General features: G+C 25.5%; 1 protein-coding gene across 2 annotated transcripts in view; it reads right to left on the bottom strand.

Annotated features, from left to right (window-relative positions):
- LOC127291459 (allatostatin C-like) overlaps window positions 1-19677 on the bottom strand; it is a 107940-nt gene that overhangs the window by 34336 nt on the left and 53927 nt on the right. Inside the window, exon 1 of one of the 2 annotated variants that reach the window (XM_051320611.1) lies at window positions 7059-7225. The exons of the other annotated variant lie outside the window; for it this stretch is intronic. The gene's annotated coding sequence lies outside the window, so the exon portion shown is untranslated. Of the gene's footprint in view, window positions 1-7058; window positions 7226-19677 lie in introns of those variants that run through there. 2 annotated transcript variants of the gene reach the window in all.

Here is a 19677-nt window from a genome sequence, read left to right as displayed (position 1 = left end):
AAATTAAATTTTAAAAATTATTTTTGAAAATAATCTAAAAGAAAAAAAAATCGTATATTAAAAATATTGTAAAATACAAAATATACATTGACCTGTGAAGTACCTAAACATTGTAACAATAAAAATTTTTAAAAATGAGTATAAATTTATTTCTATATTTGAATATTATTGACAATAATTTAATATTAATTTTTGGCACGACAAAAATTTCATAAATTCATTAATATATAGATTCGAATATATAATAAATAAATTGAGACATGACGTTAAAACATATATACCCACTAACTGTATATATGAACTATAAATTTTATTATACAAACAGCAATCTATATAAACCATCGATTTGACTATATGCTTTTTGTAGCATTTATTGTGTATTCGATAAAAATTTATTTCTCTATCATTTTTTTTTTCCTCCTCAATTTAAACACTAAAATACACAACAATAAATTATTAAGTTGGACAAAAAATCATTTTGACTTTTGTGAAAAAAGTCGAACCAAATAAAGACACTATAAAACAACAAAAAATCCAATCTAGGCAAATTTTTTATCAAACAAATAAAAAAATAATTTATTAATAAATCAATAATTAACATTTAAGAGGTAATAAAAAAAATTTCTGCCAAGTTGCATAGTATATTTTGTATTTATTTTGATTTCTATAACTTCTTATAATCACTCTGCTTTATTAAAATTTTGGAATTTAACTCCTTGACAGTCAATGTCGCTGAATCCGAATTTGAGGTCAGATTTAAAAAATTCAAAATGTCGGACCCAATATGGCGTCCAAAAAAATTTTTAAATTGACTAGATTTGCATAAAAATGGTTCCTTTAGGGTTTTTGGGTCGCTAAATCCAAATTTGAGGTCAGATTTAAAAAATTCAAAATGGCGGATCCAATATGGCGGAAAAAATTTAAAATTGATTCGATTCGTTCAAAATTCCGTACTCGAAGGTTTTTGGGGTCGCTGAATCCAAATTTGACCTCAAATTGGGATTTAGCGACCCAAAAAACCGCCAAGTACTGAATTTTGAACGAATCGAATTAATTTCAAATTTTTCTGCCATATTGGGTAGCCATATTGAGTCCGCCATTTTGAATTTTTTAAATTTGACATCAAATTTGGATTCAGCGATCCCAAAAACCCCAGAGTGCTAAATTTTGGACGAATCTAATCAACTTTAAATTTTTCCGCCATATTGGGTCCGCCATTTTGAATTTTTTTAAATCTGATCTCAAATTTGGATTCAGTGACCCCAAAAACTTTCAATACGATGATATATTTTTTTGGAAACTTTTTTTTTGGACCGTTTTGGGCCCACAAACGATTTTTCTACTAGACTGCAAAAGGGTTATTAGAACTGCCCAAAAAATCATATTTTCCAAACTTTCTTATTTTTATAATGTTAAAATTATATAAAAATTAAACTAATGAAACTGAATTGAAACTAAAAGTTTCAAATACCTAATTCATTTTCAATGTTACATCGCGTTTTTTTTACATATCACAGGGTGTCTATTAAAAATCTGAATTAAAATTTCAGGACTTTTCCAGGACTTTCCAGGACAAATTTCTTATTTTTCCAGGACATTAAATTGAATGACTTTAAGGAATTTAAAAATTTTTAGTTTAACTATTGTTTTCAGAAATTATTAAAAAATTAATTAATTACTTAAGTAAATTTTCATTTTACTTATTTAGGTAATGAATTTTTTTTAACTTGATTGACAAAATTAGAAATTTTTGAAAATTTAAAAGCAAAATATAAAAAATTCAAGAACAAAAATTAAAATTCCAGGACTTTCAAGGACATTCCAGGACATTTCCAGGACTAGTAGACACCCTGACATCTACTGTTATCAAAATAAGTTTCTGGAATAATATTAGACCAAAAAAATTTGTTTTGTTAAAGTCATAAGCAATATTGAAATTTTTAATTGTTTTAATTTTTAATTTCAAAAAAAAAAAAAAAATTCTCGACGTCCAGTTGAAAAATTTAAAAATAAAAATGTTTTTCTGGTCTTGGGAACTGTATACAAAAATAATTTTTTTAAAAAAGTGTTGTCTTCAAATTATTTTTAAAATTGTTTATTTAAAAAATTTTAATAAAAATTAAATTAATTAAATCCTTTATTGAAAACAATGTACAGTTATAACATTCAAATTGATACGTCCTCGGATACGTCTCAGTACAATTATTTATTATTTTAAAATAAATTATTAGTAATAATTACAATTTGTAATAAATAATAATTGTATAGTTATTATTTAACATTTTATAAATAAACAATTTAAAAACTGTTTAAAACAAAATTTTTTTTTAAATACTACGTTCCAAGACGAGAAAAAATTATTTTTGTTTTTAAATTTGTCAACTGGATCTCGAGAAATGTAATTTTTTTTTTTTGTTATTTAAGACAATTAAAAATTTTAAATCGTTTATAACTTTAACAAAAAAAAATCGTTTTTGGTCTAATATTTTCAGAAACTTAATTGAATTATATAGAAGAAAAAAAGACGATTTAATATTGAGAATTAAAATTGTTAATTTTAAGTTATATTTGTTTGAGAAATTCTGGTTCTATTATTATTATTAAAAAATAACAATAAAAAAAATAATAATAATGAACCCGTGTAAAATTTAAATAAAGTAGTTTTAATAAATAGTTTATCAATTATTATTATTAATAATAACAATAATTATTATTATTGATAATTACTATATTATATTGAATAACAGCTTCATTTGTTTAAAAGTTTTTCAGTATCGGGATAATTAGTTCCACTATATAGAAACTTGTATTTGCCATTATGTCTTCTATTAATCACACACTTTAGGGTTGACCTACTCTATTCGGCAATTAATTACCAAATTGTTTATTGGCTTTAAGAAAGGGGAATCAGAAGAAATTGATTTTATCTTTTTTGATACGTAATAATAATAATAATAATAATAATAATAATAATAATAATAATTGACGAAAACAGAAAAAAAATCACTTTATTCAAAGTGTGTCTGGAAATTTTAATGTAAATGAAAATCGATTGATTGACATTTTCGATTTTCCCACGGGGAGAAATATTGAGGGGTGCGTGAAATAAAAAGGGATGATCAATGTCAAAATAAAAGAGCTTTCAAAAAAGAAATGAGAATAAACGAAAAATACAAGAATGATAAAGTTCTTTAACATCAATTTTATATTATACGAAATCGGAATATTAATATAGGATATAAAATTATTCACAAGTCAGTTACTATAAAATTGAATTTATCCATTTTTAAATTTAGAATTTCATCGCGAAATTTATTTCCTCAGCCGGTATATATAAAGAGACTTTTAAACTTTATATAGCAATTAATTATGATAATTATATTTTAATTGTGTAATTAATTATATGTACTAATGAATTTTGAATAATTACTTCACTGTTTACATTATGTTAACTTTTGAAACTTTTCTTCTTATTTGTGATTTTTAAAATTAAAGTAATTTAAATTAAAAAAAAAAAATTATAAGCTTCGTTTTCACTGTATAGTAAATTTTTTTTGTAGCTACTAAAAAAAATTATTTTATTCAAAAAATCGTTTACTTTACAATATTATCAAGAAAATATTTTTTATGAAATAATTATTACTTTAATCAATTATAGTTATGTAGTAATATTTGGTTCAAATATACTTATTGAAAGTGTTTATTTGAATGAAATAAAAATTATTTGATTAATGTAAATATTTATCATTTCTATATTTAGTTCATGTAAATAATTTTATTTAATAATAGTCAAATATAACAGATTGTTTGAACGAAATAAAATTATTTTTTTATTCTAATATTATTGTATGTGTTAATAAAAATATATTTAAATAAAAATATTCTAAAATATTTCAAAACGAAGTAAAAATATTAATAAAGTCTCTCTAGATTAAGAATAGTTTTCTTTCACGATAGTATATAGGAATTTTTAAATTTCTCTCTGTTATATCAAGACAAATATAACTTTCTACACATTTTACGTCATATTGTACAATTCTCTCAACATAAAAACAATAAAGGAATTTTATTATTTTCAATTTGCAACACGAAATAGTAAAATCTTATAATAAAATAAAAACTAAAATACTTGTACCAACATATTTCAATGATAATATACATTTAATATTTTTTTATCTTTTAAAATATTACCATGATTAATAAAAAAAAATACAGGGCGCATGAATTTTCCATATAAAAATTATTTATTATAATTTTTATTTTTAAGTATTTTATTAGAAATAATTAATTTTTAGACGAATTTTTAATTTTCGAATTAAAATTTCATAGAATTTCTTTTTATACGAATTTTTACATAACAAAATTTTTATTTGAGTCATTTTCTTTACATGACTTTTTATTTAAAAGAATTTTAATTTAACCGAATTCTAATTCAATCGAATTTTATGTGATTCAAATTTTTAAATCGACAGAAATTACAATTCACCGAATTTTCATTTTGTTCGAAATTACAAATGGCCGAACAAATAATCGACAGAAAGATTTTGTCGCAATTTTTAAAATTGACCAATTAAAAATTATCAAAAAAATCGTGATTGGACAATTTTTAAAAATTGCGCCAAAATTTTTCTGTCGATTGTTTGTTTGGCCATTTGTAATTTCGGACAAAGGAAAATTCGGCCTCTTAAAAATTCGGACAAATTAAAATTCGGTGAATTGGAATTTCTGTCATTTAAAAATTCGAATCACATAAAATTCGATTGAATGAAAATACTGCTAAATTAAAATTCTTTTTTTTAAAAAAAGTCGCATGTAAATTAAATGACTAAAATAAAAATTCTCCGCTAAACAAAAATTCGGTAGCTAAAAATTTTGTTAATTAAAAATTCGTATAAAAAGAAATTTCTGTTAAATACTAATTCAAAAAATGAAAATTCGCCTAAAAAATCATTATTTTTAATAAAATTCTTCAAAATGAAAATTTTAATTCTATTTTTTAATGGTATAATTTAAAAAAAACGGAAATTTAAACTTACAGAACAGTTTTGTCATTATTTCAATCGAAATCTCTTGAAGAGATTAAGTAAAATTATACCCATATATGTTTCTATTGGGTCAATAATGGAGTTAGAAATTTCCCTAAAATCCTCTCGTTTGTCGTTCAAAAAAAAAAAAAAAGAAAGAAGAGAAGAGAAGAGACTTTAATGTGTGTATACGTTATATTCCTGTTCACGAAATGGTTATTCGATGATGTTCAGAGTGATCGCAATAGCTTTTAGTAATCTGAAAAGCCGTACAGAAGAGTTGAGATTTAATCGATTTTTTTAAATAATACAGACATTTTTTTTCCTTTTGATGAAAAATCTAAAATATTTAACTAACACACTTCACCACACGATTCGTTTGAAAATCTTTATAACCTTTAATTTATTTTTTAGCATATAATACAAAAATAGTTAAACTCAATATTTTGCTTCCTCGTGGAGGAAGCTTTGTAGTGCTTTTGTTTAAAAAACTTTTCAAAGTGGCGGAAACAAATTTTTTTCTTTATAGAAAATTGTTATATGAGATCCTGAACAATTGTCCGGATGTATGTATGTGTATGTGTGGATCCCTTTTTTGTTTAGAAGATAACTTTAACATGTTTTAATGGATTTAGATAAAATTTGATAGGCTCATTTATCATATTAATATCTCAAATCTGACCAAAGGATTTTAAAAAAATACCCAAAAAAAAAATTTTATCGTCTTTTTTCCAAAATTTTTTTTTAATCGAAAAAATTTTTAAATAGAAAAATTTAAGGTTATATATATAATAAAATCGTATTCCTTACGTCAAGACGAATCGATCGATATATATAAAGTATACATTTGAGGCAAATTTAAAGAATTAATGAAAGTTAAAAAATCAAAAATTCACATTTTGGCGATAAAATTTTGCTTTCTCCACGAGGAAGCAAATTTTTTTGCTGATCGTAAAGAGGAAGCAAAATGTTCATGTAATGAACATCTGAATTTACAACTTGTTTTCATTATTAACATTATTTCATGTTAATTTTAAGATTGAGTTAAAAGTTAATAAATCGAAATTATTTTTTTTTGATTTTAGTAAATAAATTGTAATTTTTTTGTCTAAACAATTACTATAAATTATTACTATACAAGAAATATTATTTAGACTATTTTTTTACATTTTTCGATATATTTTTAGATGAAGGTATTTTATTATTTATATTTATTAATCATAACTATTTGGATATTTTAACTGTATTGAAAAATGTTTTAAAATTGTGAGAAGAAGGTTTTTCGTTCTTCTATACAGAGAGAAACTAAAAACTACGATTTCTAATTAAGATTTAAAAAAATATGCCACTGTAGCAAAATTAAAATAGAAAAATTAAATAGGTATATTAAAATTCAAGTAACCACTTCAAATAAATAAATCTCAAACTGTTCAAAAGATTTGCTTTTTTAACTTTTTAAATAAATTAAATAAAAAAAAGATTTCTAAAATTTCTTGCTGGAAGAAGAAATATTTAAAAAGTTATATAAATTTTTTTAGGCTACAAAAATTGTAAAATTTTTAAATTATTTTTTCTTTTTCAATTTGAAGTTTTTTTAGTTTGTCATTTTTTTTCAAATAAATTTTATTTATTTTTTAACATTTTATTCTGGCATATTTGATTCAATTTATAATTATTTGATAAATACAAATAAATATTTATCTGATAACCGTTAAGTAACCGATTATTTGAATCAAATAAATTTTTTTTTATTTTATCTTATGTATACAGTTGTAACTAATTATAATTCACTGTAATTAATTTTATTTATCTACATTAATAAACTACATAAAATGAAACTGCCCTTTGTTAAACTAAAATAATTTTCAATAATAATAATAATAATAATAATAATAATAATAATAATAAACAATATATGAAAAGAAAAAGTATAAAATTGAAATTACATTATTCTTTTTTTTTAAGTAAAAAATATTTTACTAAAAAAAGAAAAAAAAATTTGAACTTTTAAAAAAGAATTTTATTAAATCATACCTGTTATTAATTTTTAATTGACTATGTATGAATTTGAAATTCGACAGGTGGTTTTTCAGGTACGAAGGTGATTGGCTGGAAAGAGATCACGTGGCGGATAATACTGCCAGGTCGGTGTCTCAACGGGAATGTGACTGAGCTTGCAAGCACGCTACCACTTTATATCCTGGCAGTCAACTATATAGGGCAAAAGTAGTGGAGGTGGTAGATCGAGACGAAGCTTTTGCCCATGTATATAGAATGGGAGGTGCTTCGCATCCCTCAATATATATATATACAGCTTCACAACAAGCAACAGGATACAAAGATAGTTAAGGGGTTGAGGATTGAAAATTACCCTTGTGTGCCCCTTTCATTGACAGCCGACTCATCTCTCTCTCTCTCTCTCTTTTTTCTCTCTCTTTATTTCCCTCCACTAATTTTGAAATCAAAGGTCGAAGCTCAATTATATTCTCCTTTTTATTCTCGCCTCTTATTCTCACTTCACACCACCACCTTGTACCAAGATGAAAGGTTAATCATTTTGTGGATTATACAACACGTATATTATATAATATGTAATTCTCAAAGAAAAAAAATAATAATGATGTTAAATGTTTCGTATATTTTATTGGTAAATAATTTTCATTAAATCGATTTTCTATATTACAGTATTTTTATATGACCGAAAATTTTCATTTAACATACACTGTAAAAAAAAGATTTTCTGTTTGCAATAAAATCGTTTGTTTATAAATAATTTTGGTTCTTGTAACCAAATATTGTTTGGCTAAAACAAAGTCGTAGAGTTATTTTAATCAAACATTTGATTAAGCCAACAAAATTATTTGGTTGAATATTTTTTTTAAATTACTCTCTAAATCTAAATTAGTAAAAAAGTTTACTAATTTGAATTAGTGACTAACTTTTTGCTTCTCAATTATTAAAATTTTACTAATTATTAGTCACTTTTACTAACAACTAGTAAAATTTAACTAATTCTAAAGCAAAAAGTGAGTCACTAATTTACAGTAAACATTTTTACTAATTCAGATTTAGAGAGTACAACTAAAATTTGGTTTAGCTAAAACCAAACATTTTTGTTATGCCAACAAAAAAAACTTAACCAAATTTTTGGTTAACTCAAACAAATAGTTTGGTTACTTAAATACCAACAAAATTTTGTTGTTGTCTCAACCAAATTTTAGTTGCTCTAACTAAACATTTTTCTCATACACTCTCATTACACAGAGAAAAAAGAATTGTTGTGGTTACTAAAAATTAAGTCCACACAACAATTTCAGATTGTGAATATAGAACCAGCAGTTCTATTTGTTTTTAGGACAAAAAAAATTGTTAAAATGGAATTGTTATTAAAACTATTCGGATTGTTCGGTGAACAAAGAAAATTGTTATGGGACAGTTGAAATAACAAAACTAAATTGTTAAATCGGCAATACAATTTGTTGTATTAACAAAGCTTTGATCCGTCTAAAACAATTTGTTCAGTTTCTTCGCCTTCTAAAATAATCGATAGCAGATTTCCGTAGGTCATATCACCAGTTTCATTTCCATTAAAATCTGTGGAACATGCAGCTTCTGAATCAAATTCTTTAACATTAAAACCAAAAAATTATTTTGAGTTGAAATTTGTTGTTAAATAATATTTAATATGCATTTTGTATTTTTTAAGGTGAGGTTATATTCAATAGTAACCGAGTATAACTTACCGATAAACGATGAAATTGTCTCTTCATCCATACACTACACTTGCAATAGATTTCTCACTTTAACCGGATTCATTATTTAACAGCACTTTGTCATTTAAAAAAAAAACTAATAATAAAAGCAAAAGTGAGTCACTAATTCAAATTAGTAAACTTTTTTACTAATTTAGATTTAGAGAGTAGTTTTCTACTAATGAAAGAGTGCGTATTCGTTTACCAATTGAATTAGTAAGTTTTGACTAATTTTTAGTAAAAAAAACTACTAATTGCTAGTAGAAAACTACTAATTCATGGAGTAAATCGTATTTTTTTACTATTTTAAATTAGTAAGCCGATTTACTCTATGAATTAGTAGTTTTTTTTACTAAAAATTAGTCAAAAATTACTAATTCAATTGGTAAACGAATACGCACTCTTTCATTAATAGAAAACTACTAATTCAGATTTAGAGAGAAAATAGACATTTTAATAAATTACTGACATTTCTTGACTTTTTCCCTGACTTTTTACTAACCTTATTTCTGCCTTTTTGGGACAAAAATATAGTATAATATAATAATTAGAAAGATCGAATAATACTTTAAGTATTTCTTAATGATGAAAAATAACGTTTTTAAGTAAAGTTTAAATTTGAGTAGTATATTTGTATTGTAATGATCAATATCCGAATTATTTGAAAAGATTAGATTGAAAGAATTTGTCATACCGTATCGCGGTAAGTCAAAGGCTTCTTAAAAAAAAGAGGTTGGAGATGTTCTAGACGTGAGTCTAGGTACTTTAAAAAATATGAATTGCAAAAGATAAGGCGAGTGAATTAAAAATTTTTGTCGAATTTTTCGCAATTAAAAAATTTGCGCATATGTAAATCTATTTATTCGAACTTTAAAAAATTTTTTTAAATTATCATTTTTATTTTACATTTAGACAAATAAAAAAAAATTTCTTAATTTAAATTTTCTAATTTAAACTTTTTCTAAAGTTTCATTTAACCGTACTTTAGCAATAGTTAGAAAACTTCTAAGACTTTCTGAATAAAACTAAAATGTCGGAAGTAAATTAAAAAGTGTAGGACAAAAGTCTGTGAAAAAGGTTTGCGTTCTTTTAAAGAGAACATTTTGTTTAAGTGTTTTTCGTTTATTTACAAATAAATAACTAAATTAATTAAATTTATGTTGCAATTTTAAATTTCATTTTAAAAAAAATTTGTTCTTCTATTTATATAAAAAAAACCTTGGTTAAACACTGAAAAAAAATTATTTGATTTGATTAAATGATATTTGTTTCAAACACATAAATTATTGGTTCAAAAACAAGTTATTTAATTAAAATAAAAATTATTTGGTTCAAGTAAATATTTATTTCATAATAATAATAAGTAACCGATTATTATTTGAATCAAATAAATTTTTTTTTTTGTCTAAACGAAAATTTTGGTTATTATAAATTTATTCCTGAAAAAAAATTAAATGACATTTATATATGAAAAAAATTTTTTTTTGAATACATTATTAATTTTCTAGATGATATTAAATTTTAGAAATTGCTCAGAAAAGTGTTTATTTTTATTTTTTTAGAAAAGTGTATATCAAAAACGACAAGAATTTAATCTTCTTTGCTTGAAAAGAAAAAAAAAGTATATCTCACAAAAGATTTTTCAGGCGCAAGAAGCGAAAAATTTTAAATTAAATTGCTAATAGAGTCTTTTTTATGTACTATAGTAAAATAACGTGTTTTAATTGACACTTTATTTGAAACCTCAAATGAGGTCTATCAAACTTAACAGTGACCTGACATGTTTTAAAATATATATATATATATATATACATACACATATAACACCTACAACATTAAACCTAGAAACGTTTTCCAGACGTCAGATAATTAACGACTTGAACTCTGTATTAACAAATATTCCCATGAGAATAATGGTAATGGGTTTTAGCATAAGTTCAATTTAGTTTATAAAGTTGATAACGTTTCATTTTGTAAAAAGTTTATCTTCCATTTTCTCTTCATTTAGTATTGTAATATATATATATATATATATATATATATATATATATTATGTCGTAGACTCTATGACAAATTTGTTTAATTCGAAATTTTAATGTACTTTTTGCCATCAATTTATAGTTATTATTCCATTATATAGTATAAAATATTTACAATATATATATGATGTATTCCACGCCAAAGTGTAAGTCCATCTGCAATTGCATCTCCGATTTTTTTTTCTTTTGGTACTAACTGAGACTAGCTTCCATGAATTTTTTCAAATTTTTTTAGCAAGCCGTTTTCGAGTTATGGAATTTTGAAAATTGGAGAATTTTCATGACTTTTCATTTTTGAATGCTCATAACTTCCTTAAAAATGCATCAATTTTAAAAGTCTTTTTTTCAAAATGTGTGTTTTTAAACGTACTTTTCAAAAAAAAAAAAAAAATCGAAAATTTTTTTAAAACGATATTACTATCAAATTTTTGAGTTTTAATGATAAAAAGTCATTTTTCTCATTTGACGTACTGATCGATTTTTTCAAAAATTTTTCAAAAAACTACTTCGTTTTACGAAACTTTTAAGCCTAACCCGACAATGGGCAAACGATTTTTACAATATTTTCAGAATTTTTTATAAATATTTTAGGTTTTTTTTTATACTACATACTTTTATGTATTTTGATGCGCTGATTACGAAAATCATAGTGACAATACCCAAAAATTTGATTTTCATGGTGAAAACCATAAAAAAGTCCCAAAATTTTTGGTCTTTTTTCGTTTATTGGGTAAAATATACAAAAATTAAAAAAAAATGTTCAAACAAAAGTGACAGATCTTATTAAAATACATTTTTTTTAATTTTGCATATTTTACCTAATAAACGAAAAAAACCATAAATTTTGGGACACTTTTTTATGGTTTTCATACCCAACTTTTGGGTATTGTCACTATGATTTTCGTAATCAGCGAATCAAAATACATAAAAGTTTGTAGTATAAAAAAAACCAAATATATTTTTAAAAAATTCAAAATTCAAAAATTTTTGAAAAATTCTGAAAATATTGTAAAAATTGTTTGCCCAATATCGGGCAAGGCTTAAAAGTTTCGTAAACACAAGTAGTTTTTTTGAAAAAATCGATCAGTACGTCAAATAAGAAAAATGACTTTTTATCATTAAAACTCAAAAATTTGATAGTAATATCTTTTGAAAAAAATACATCATATATAACAATAATAATAATAATAATAATAATAATATTGTTGAACTCTTTTAAATGAAAGTACTAATTCGCCCTGATTCCAGACTGTATTGGTACACTTCCCGAAGAAAAATGGGATTTTGGTGCAAATAATTTTTGGATTGTTGTCAGTAGATTTGTTGATATTACAATTCGAAATGTTAATATTACAATTCGGATTGCTGTCAATACAAATATATGTTGTTTTAATAAGAATACGAATTTTTTGTTGTCAGTTTTGTTCAGTTTGCAATTCCGTACAGTTGCAGAAGCAAACTCTCTGTCGATTGCTGATGGAACAATCCGGATTTGTTCAACTGACAGGTTTATTGTTCCATGTCACGTGGTCATCTTGAATTCTCGCAAACTGGCGTGCAGATCGTCGGGTCGTTTCCTTATGGCACATGTGCCACTTTTGTTTTTATTATTACTTTTTTTTTTAATGACAAAGTGCTGTTAAATAATGAATCCGGTTAAAGTGAGAAATCTATTGCAAGTGTGGTGAATGGATGAAGAGACACCTAAAAAAATACAAAATGTATATTAAATATTATTTAAAAACAAATTTCAACTCAAAATAATTTTTTGGTTTCAGGTCAAAGAATTTAAGTTAGAAGCTGAATGTTCCACAGATTTTAATGCAAATGAAACTGGTGATATGACCTACGGAAATCTGCTATCGATTATTTTAGAAGGTGACGAAACTGAACAAATTGTATTAGACGAATCAAAGCTTTGTTAATACAAACAAATTGTATTGCCGATTTAACAATTTAGTTTTGTTGTTTCAACTGTTCCATAACAATTTTCTTTGTTCATCAAAGTACAAAATTCTGTTTGTTCACCGAACAATCCGAATAGTTTTAATAACAATTCCATTTTAACAATTTTGTTTGTCCCTAAAACAAATAGAACTGCTGGTTCTATATTAACAATCCGTAATTGTTGTGTGCACTTCATTCTTAGTAACCACAATAATTCTTTTTCCTCCGTGTTGTTTATTCTACTTCAAGAAAACTATGCCAGGGAAAATATAGAAGTGATACCGGAACTATTTTTTAAAATGAAAGCTGAAACATTATAGAGTATAAGTTTTCAGTATGTGATGAACTTTTAATTAATGTGAAAATGACAAAGTTAAAAAACAAAGAAGTTGTGCGTTACTACGCGTCATATTCACCTAATTTTTTATATTTGAACAAAAGAGTAAAAAAGATCATTTAAAAAAAAAATTTTAACTCCTTTTTAAAGGTATTATTTTTAAGTATAACATACTTTTTTATTGTAACCTGTTTTTTCAAATTTAACCCGAAAAAGGGTCATTTTGCAATTTTATGCAATTTTTATGAATTTTTGGATATATACCTTTAAAATTACTCTATTTTAAAAAAGTTACTTATAAACAATTTTTTACCAATTTTTTATGTTTTTTTTTTATTATTTATTATTGTTTTTTAAATTTTTAGTTAGGAACCTATAATATTGTGCCTAATTTTAAGTGTCATTGAAATTAATTGTTTTTAACTTAATAATTTTAACATTTTTTAGTTTAAAACGAAACATCTTCTATTATATTAAGTTAACAAATTTCCAATAGCGACACCGACACCGTGACCTCGACACCGTCTTTGGAAAATCTATTTTCACTTATTTTCAAATGAATCAAAATACTTTGCCATATGCTTTTAGAAAATCTTACATACTTTTTTTTGTAACATGTTTTTTCAATTTTAACCCGAAGAAGGGTTGCTTTGAAATTTTATGCAATTTTTTACGAATTTTTGGATATATACCTTTAAAATCTCTTTATAAACGTTTACTCTGGATGATAAAAATAAAAACCAATATTTTAAAAGGTTTTTCGATTTATTATGAACATTTTTCTAAAAAATTTGCAAAATCTCCATGTGTTTGTGGGGCAGTTTACAGTAATATAATATAAGTTTAAAAAAAATATTATTATATAATATAACATTATAATATAATATAATTAATATTGTTGTTATAATTATAATAAATTAAAACATTTAATATTTAACAATTGTCATTTCATCCTTTAATGATACTGATCAAAATTAAGATAAATTTTATACAATATTAATAATATATTAATTTAAAACATAAATTATATATATAATATAGGGTAACACGGGGCGGGACGGGCATAGTTATTTTTTTGCGATATAGCATGAAATGTGTTATAGATTACGCAAAAGTTTTATGCGATTTATATTCGGAAACTAATATTATTTTTAAATTCCGTTAAATTTGTGCCTTTAAATTAAATTACAAATTAATACAAATAAATATATCAAAGAGGAGCCTTCGACTCGTTGAGTCCCAAGCCAGGGGCGGGACGGGTCAATACGCAATAAACTCGTTTGTTTGATTAAGAAATGACGTTTTTATGTTAATTACATAATTATTTAATGTAAGAAGGCTTTTTGAATATTTAATAGTAAAAAAATGGACATTTGTAGGTATTATTTCAAAATTTTATTGAAAAATTCGCGACTATGAAACCTGTTATGAAAGATACAAGATTTACTTAAAATTAAATTTCTTTAATTTAATAAACTTTTTTAAATAAACATTACATTAAATCAACATTTTTATATTACCTTTTACAAGATTATTAATTTAAAACAGGTCGAACTGTTAACTGAGATGATACTGCTGATGTAGCGGTTTGCACTAGATTTTGATTTTGAACAGGTCGAATTGTTAAAGAGGATATTATAGTTGGTTTAACGCGTTGTGCTTCTTTTGGGCTGTATACTGGTCGAATTGTAAGTGAAGAAGAGGGTACAATTGATTGAACCCTTGGAGTACCCTTGTTACTGGCTGAACTTGTAGTGGCAATGAAGGTCTGGTCGAAATATTTGGATTTCTTTGATTTAGTGCATTTGACAATATTGGCACTTTTTGTGGAAAAAGCGTACATGCAGGCGTATTTGACATCGAATTTTCATTAATTAGAAATTCAGGACGAGATTGAAAGGACATTGGCAACATACACTGAACAAATTGCACTGGAACTTGCACATTTACTGCATTTTTGGCTAAAGCGACTGGTTGACTAGCATTCTCATTTTTCTTTGGTTTCTTAGGTTGCTTCTTAGCTTTACTTAATAAAAGAGTTTCTTTATACTCTGGTGAACTTATTATAGTAGTATATCCAGTTCTTTTTGACTTAGGCTTAGCACTTTTCGGATTTGCTGGAATATTTTGATCCACGCTACTTAGGACTCTGATTGGTACTGAATTAATGCTATCAGCGTTCGTGACAGGTAAACTCAATTCAATTGAATTCTGATAGTCCGATAAAATATTCTGCAAAATATAAAAACATATAATTGACTTTTGAAAACTTTATTAAAATTTTATTCACTTACTTCCAAAATGAGATCTGAGCTACTAGTTTGAAACGATTCCAACTCATCTTGTGCGAGGCGTACGTTTTGAGACTCATGAACAAGACTGTTACTCTCGTAGGTATCGGCATTTAAGATTTCTCTAGTTTGGTTTTGTGTTTTGTCAGGAGTTATTCTAACATCGAATTCGTGCTGAGATTGTTGAATTAATTTTCGACATGATCTGCTGTCTTCTAAAATCATAAGAATATAATTAAAAGTTACACTGGAATTATAATAAAAAACATTTTTCTACTTGAAACTTTATAGATGAGAAAATAAGTTTTTTTATATTTCTTACCATCAGGAACATTGATGAATGAACTGCCACTACTTTCAACATCTGTCGTGTCAACTTGAGAAGGAGCAAAATCTGCATCAGTGAATAGATTCCTGTTGAAAGGCCAAATGCCGGTTTTTTCGAAACCATTTTTGGCAGTACCTAATGTTGCAGCTGCTTCAAATGCTTTTCCAAATATTGAAAAAATTTCAAACATCGATACTACTCGGTTTGGATGGATTCTAAGCCATTTTTGCACTTCTTTAGCATAATTAAGACTTAGTGGTTTTATAAAAGAAACATCTAGAGGTTGGAGGCGGTGAGTACAATGAGGAGGCAAGCATAAAATTATTACACCATTTTCCTGCGCTAAATCAATGACATTTAGGTTTTTGACATGAGACGCATGCCCATCCAAAATGGGCAAGACTGGGGATTTGCGGTGCATTTAGTAAATTTTATAAATTCCTTAAACCATCTGGTAAGGATGTCAGAATCGATCCAACCATTATCATTAAACTCCGCCCAAGCACCTTCTGGTTTCCCATTTAAACACTTTTGTTTATCTCGTTTTCGAGGAAAAATTAACATTGGAGACATGTATTGTCCGTCAGCCGAAAAACACACTTCTGCAGTGACTAATTGGCCTCGTTCAGCAGATTTTCGAGAAGCGACCTGATGTTTTCCTTTTAAAGCCACTATTTTGGACACGCATTTTGGTACAACACTTGTTCCAAATTCATCAACATTGAAAATTCTTCTTGCCGTTAATTTGTGTTTCAAAATAATGTCTTCGAAAAGATCATAGAATTCGTTACATCGGCTTTATTAAACCCTGAAGCTCGTGCAGCTGACGTTGGTTCAGGTTTACGCAAGGATAACTTAGGGTGTCGTTTCATAAAATTCTGAAACCAATCTGGTCATGCGATTTCTTTGTCAGAATTAAATGGGTGCTTTATTTTGGATTTGACTGCCAACTGAAACGCCAGTTTACGAATTTCCTCCGCAGTTAATCCATACATCCTTTCTTCCATGTATAAAATATAATCACATAAATCAGATTCTCGCTTTTCATTGAAAACTATTGAATATCCTAATCCTATAAAAAAAAGAATTAAAAGCCATAAAACAAGAATAATTAAATTTGTAAATTATGTATAATTTGAAAATTTAACTTAATACGAATCGTTTCAGCACAAGCTTTACATACGAAAACTGACAAAACATATAATAATGATTAATATATACCTTAATTACCTTTTTTACAGACACTATTAATATTCACTTCTTTTTCACGGCATTTTATAATTCTTTTTCTTAAACTTTCTCGAGGGACAGTGTATTTCTCAGCTGCTTGTCGACAACTAAAATTTTCCTTTAATACTGCTTCGACAGCAAAAATCATATTTTCCTCTGTCCAACTTTGTCGATTAGACTTAGATTTAAAATTTCGCACCATAATTATATTAATATCACAGTGTGTTACATTTTACATACTAATTTAAGTTCTAAACACTTAACCTATGCTACAGGTAACTCACATATTTATATGTACATAACCTCAAACTCAACGACATGCCCTCGACCCGTGGGGCCCCAGTTTCGTGACCTGTACCGCCCCATATTGCATTTCACAAAGAAAGTGAAAATTTAAACATTTACGTTAAGAATTTAATACAAATATATTAAAAAATTAAAGTATAGAGTAAATAATTTAATTCTATGACCAAACGAATCTAATTTTGAATATTTCTTTACGTAATTACTTACCTCTTTCAAAAGTCCTAAATTAACTAAACTACTACTACTAAAATTGAATACTCGTCTATTTTGCATTCGTCGTGTAAAAAAAATAATTTTTGGAAAAGGGTTTTCAGAAGCGTTTCTTTATTCATAATTAAAATTTCTTTCAATAAAAAGAAGTATATTTTCAAAGAAAATCCCGTGACACGTTCGACCCCGTAGACCCGTCCCGCCCCGTGTTACCCTACATAAACTGCATTAAGTAAACAACAATAAGTACAACTATAACCGAGCGAGCGAGGAATTCTTTATAAAAATAAAATAATACTTAGAGAAAACGAAAATACAAAATTTTTTTTGATTCAGAGGTCATAAAAAATAAATGAAAGAAAAAACATTTAAACAATTTAAAATTTAAAAAAAACACACACAAATTAAAAATGATACACTGAGAAAAATGTTTAATCTGAGCAACCCAAATTTCGTTGGGTAAACCAAACTATTTGTTTGAGTCAACCAAAAAATTTGGTTGAGTATTTTTTGTTGGCATAACACAAATGTTTGGTTAGCTCATCCAAATTTTTTAGTTAGGTCAACAAAAATGTTTGGTCGATCAAACCAATAGTTGTTTTGTAAAATTAAAAATTTTATATTTCTTTTTATTTGATCTTTTTTATTTATTTTATTATTTATTTATTATCAATTTAACGTTCAATTTATATTTATCCAATTGAAATATTTGTGAACTTTGAAAAATCTCATCTCCGCCTGGGATCGGACCTCTGTTTTAAAACTGAAGGTCGGGAGCTCTAACCACTGGACTACCAATCTTTGTGAAAGATTTAAACTAATTGTTCTCTTAAGGTATGAGCTGAAAGCGAATTAAATTATTTGGTTGTCGTAACCAAATTTTTGTTAGGACAACAAAATCATTTGGATAAAAAGTCATTAGGATCATTTGGTTTTTTAGACCAAACTATTTTGTTGTGTTAACCATATTATTTTGTTGTCGCAACCAAATTTTAGTTGGAATTTAAAAATGTTCAACCAAATAATTGTGTTGGCCTAACCAAATGTTTGGTTGAGATAACTCTACGACTTTGTTTGTTACAAAAACAAAATCTTTTTTTTCAGTGTATCAGATTATATTAATAGGTAAATTTCACGTCCTCCTTAACCCCCCTGTGTATAAAATCAAGAATAGGTACTTGTTATAATAATGATAACACTTTAAAAATCTTGGAAACCATTTTTTTTCGATACAACTTTACGAACTTTTTTTTTTAAATTTCTACTCGGGTTATAATGATTTGGATTTTATAATTAATCTATAAAAAAATTTTAATTTAGATTATGTATATATTGCATGAGAGAGAGAGAGAGAGAGAGAGAGAGAGAGAGAGAGTGGAAGAAAACGTTTTTTAAAATTACGGCTTACGAGAAATAAAAGGTATCAGGATAGAGTGTAAATAATTGATATGCGTCGACATGCAGGATGTGGAATATATTTTTACATTACGTAAGCATTTTTCTTTTTTTAATGTTCGAAATATATGTACGTACAAGTGTATATATATATGTGTAAGTATTCTTTCGTTAAATCCCTTCATGACCCAAGCACATTGAGATTCATTTTTGTATAAATCGAACTTTGTTATTATACATTCGAGAAAAAAGTGAAATAAAAAATTTATAAAATCGACATCAATTATTTTAAAAAAAAGAAATAAAAATGTCAATATAATTGAAATTCCATAAAAAAAAGAAATAACGAAATTTTAATTGACAGAAACTTAAAATCACCGAATTTTCATTACGACGATTTACTTATTCAATTTTATTTTTTTATCAAATAAAAATTCCCTCTTTTTAGGGTTCCGTACACTAAATATACGTAGGGAACCCTATATTTCTCAAATTTGGTAGGAAAAATGTATTTTTCTAGGTAAATTCTAAAAAAAAAATATGTAAAACATGATTGAAAAATTGTTCATCTCACGGCGATCTTTTACATTTTTATAAAAAATGAATCCATCCCCTAAAAAATTTTCTGAAACTAGGAAAATGTAGTTTTAACTGAAAATTACGGAAAACATGCAACGAACCTGATTGAATTTGATTATACAATGAAAAAAAATTAGTAATTTGACTATTTTTAAAATTTTTATATTTTATTCAACTATATATATATATATTCTTCTTATAAACCCAGATAGCTAGTAACCTTGCGGCAAGCTTGCCGC

The sequence above is a fragment of the Leptopilina boulardi genome, unplaced genomic scaffold (genome assembly GCF_019393585.1).
Source record: "Leptopilina boulardi isolate dan_hultmark-lab unplaced genomic scaffold, ZJU_Lbou_2.1 LbouV2_137, whole genome shotgun sequence".
Taxonomy (NCBI): Eukaryota; Metazoa; Arthropoda; class Insecta; order Hymenoptera; family Figitidae; genus Leptopilina; species Leptopilina boulardi.
Note: the sequence above shows the minus strand (reverse complement) of the source record. Positions and strands in the feature narration are given on the sequence as shown.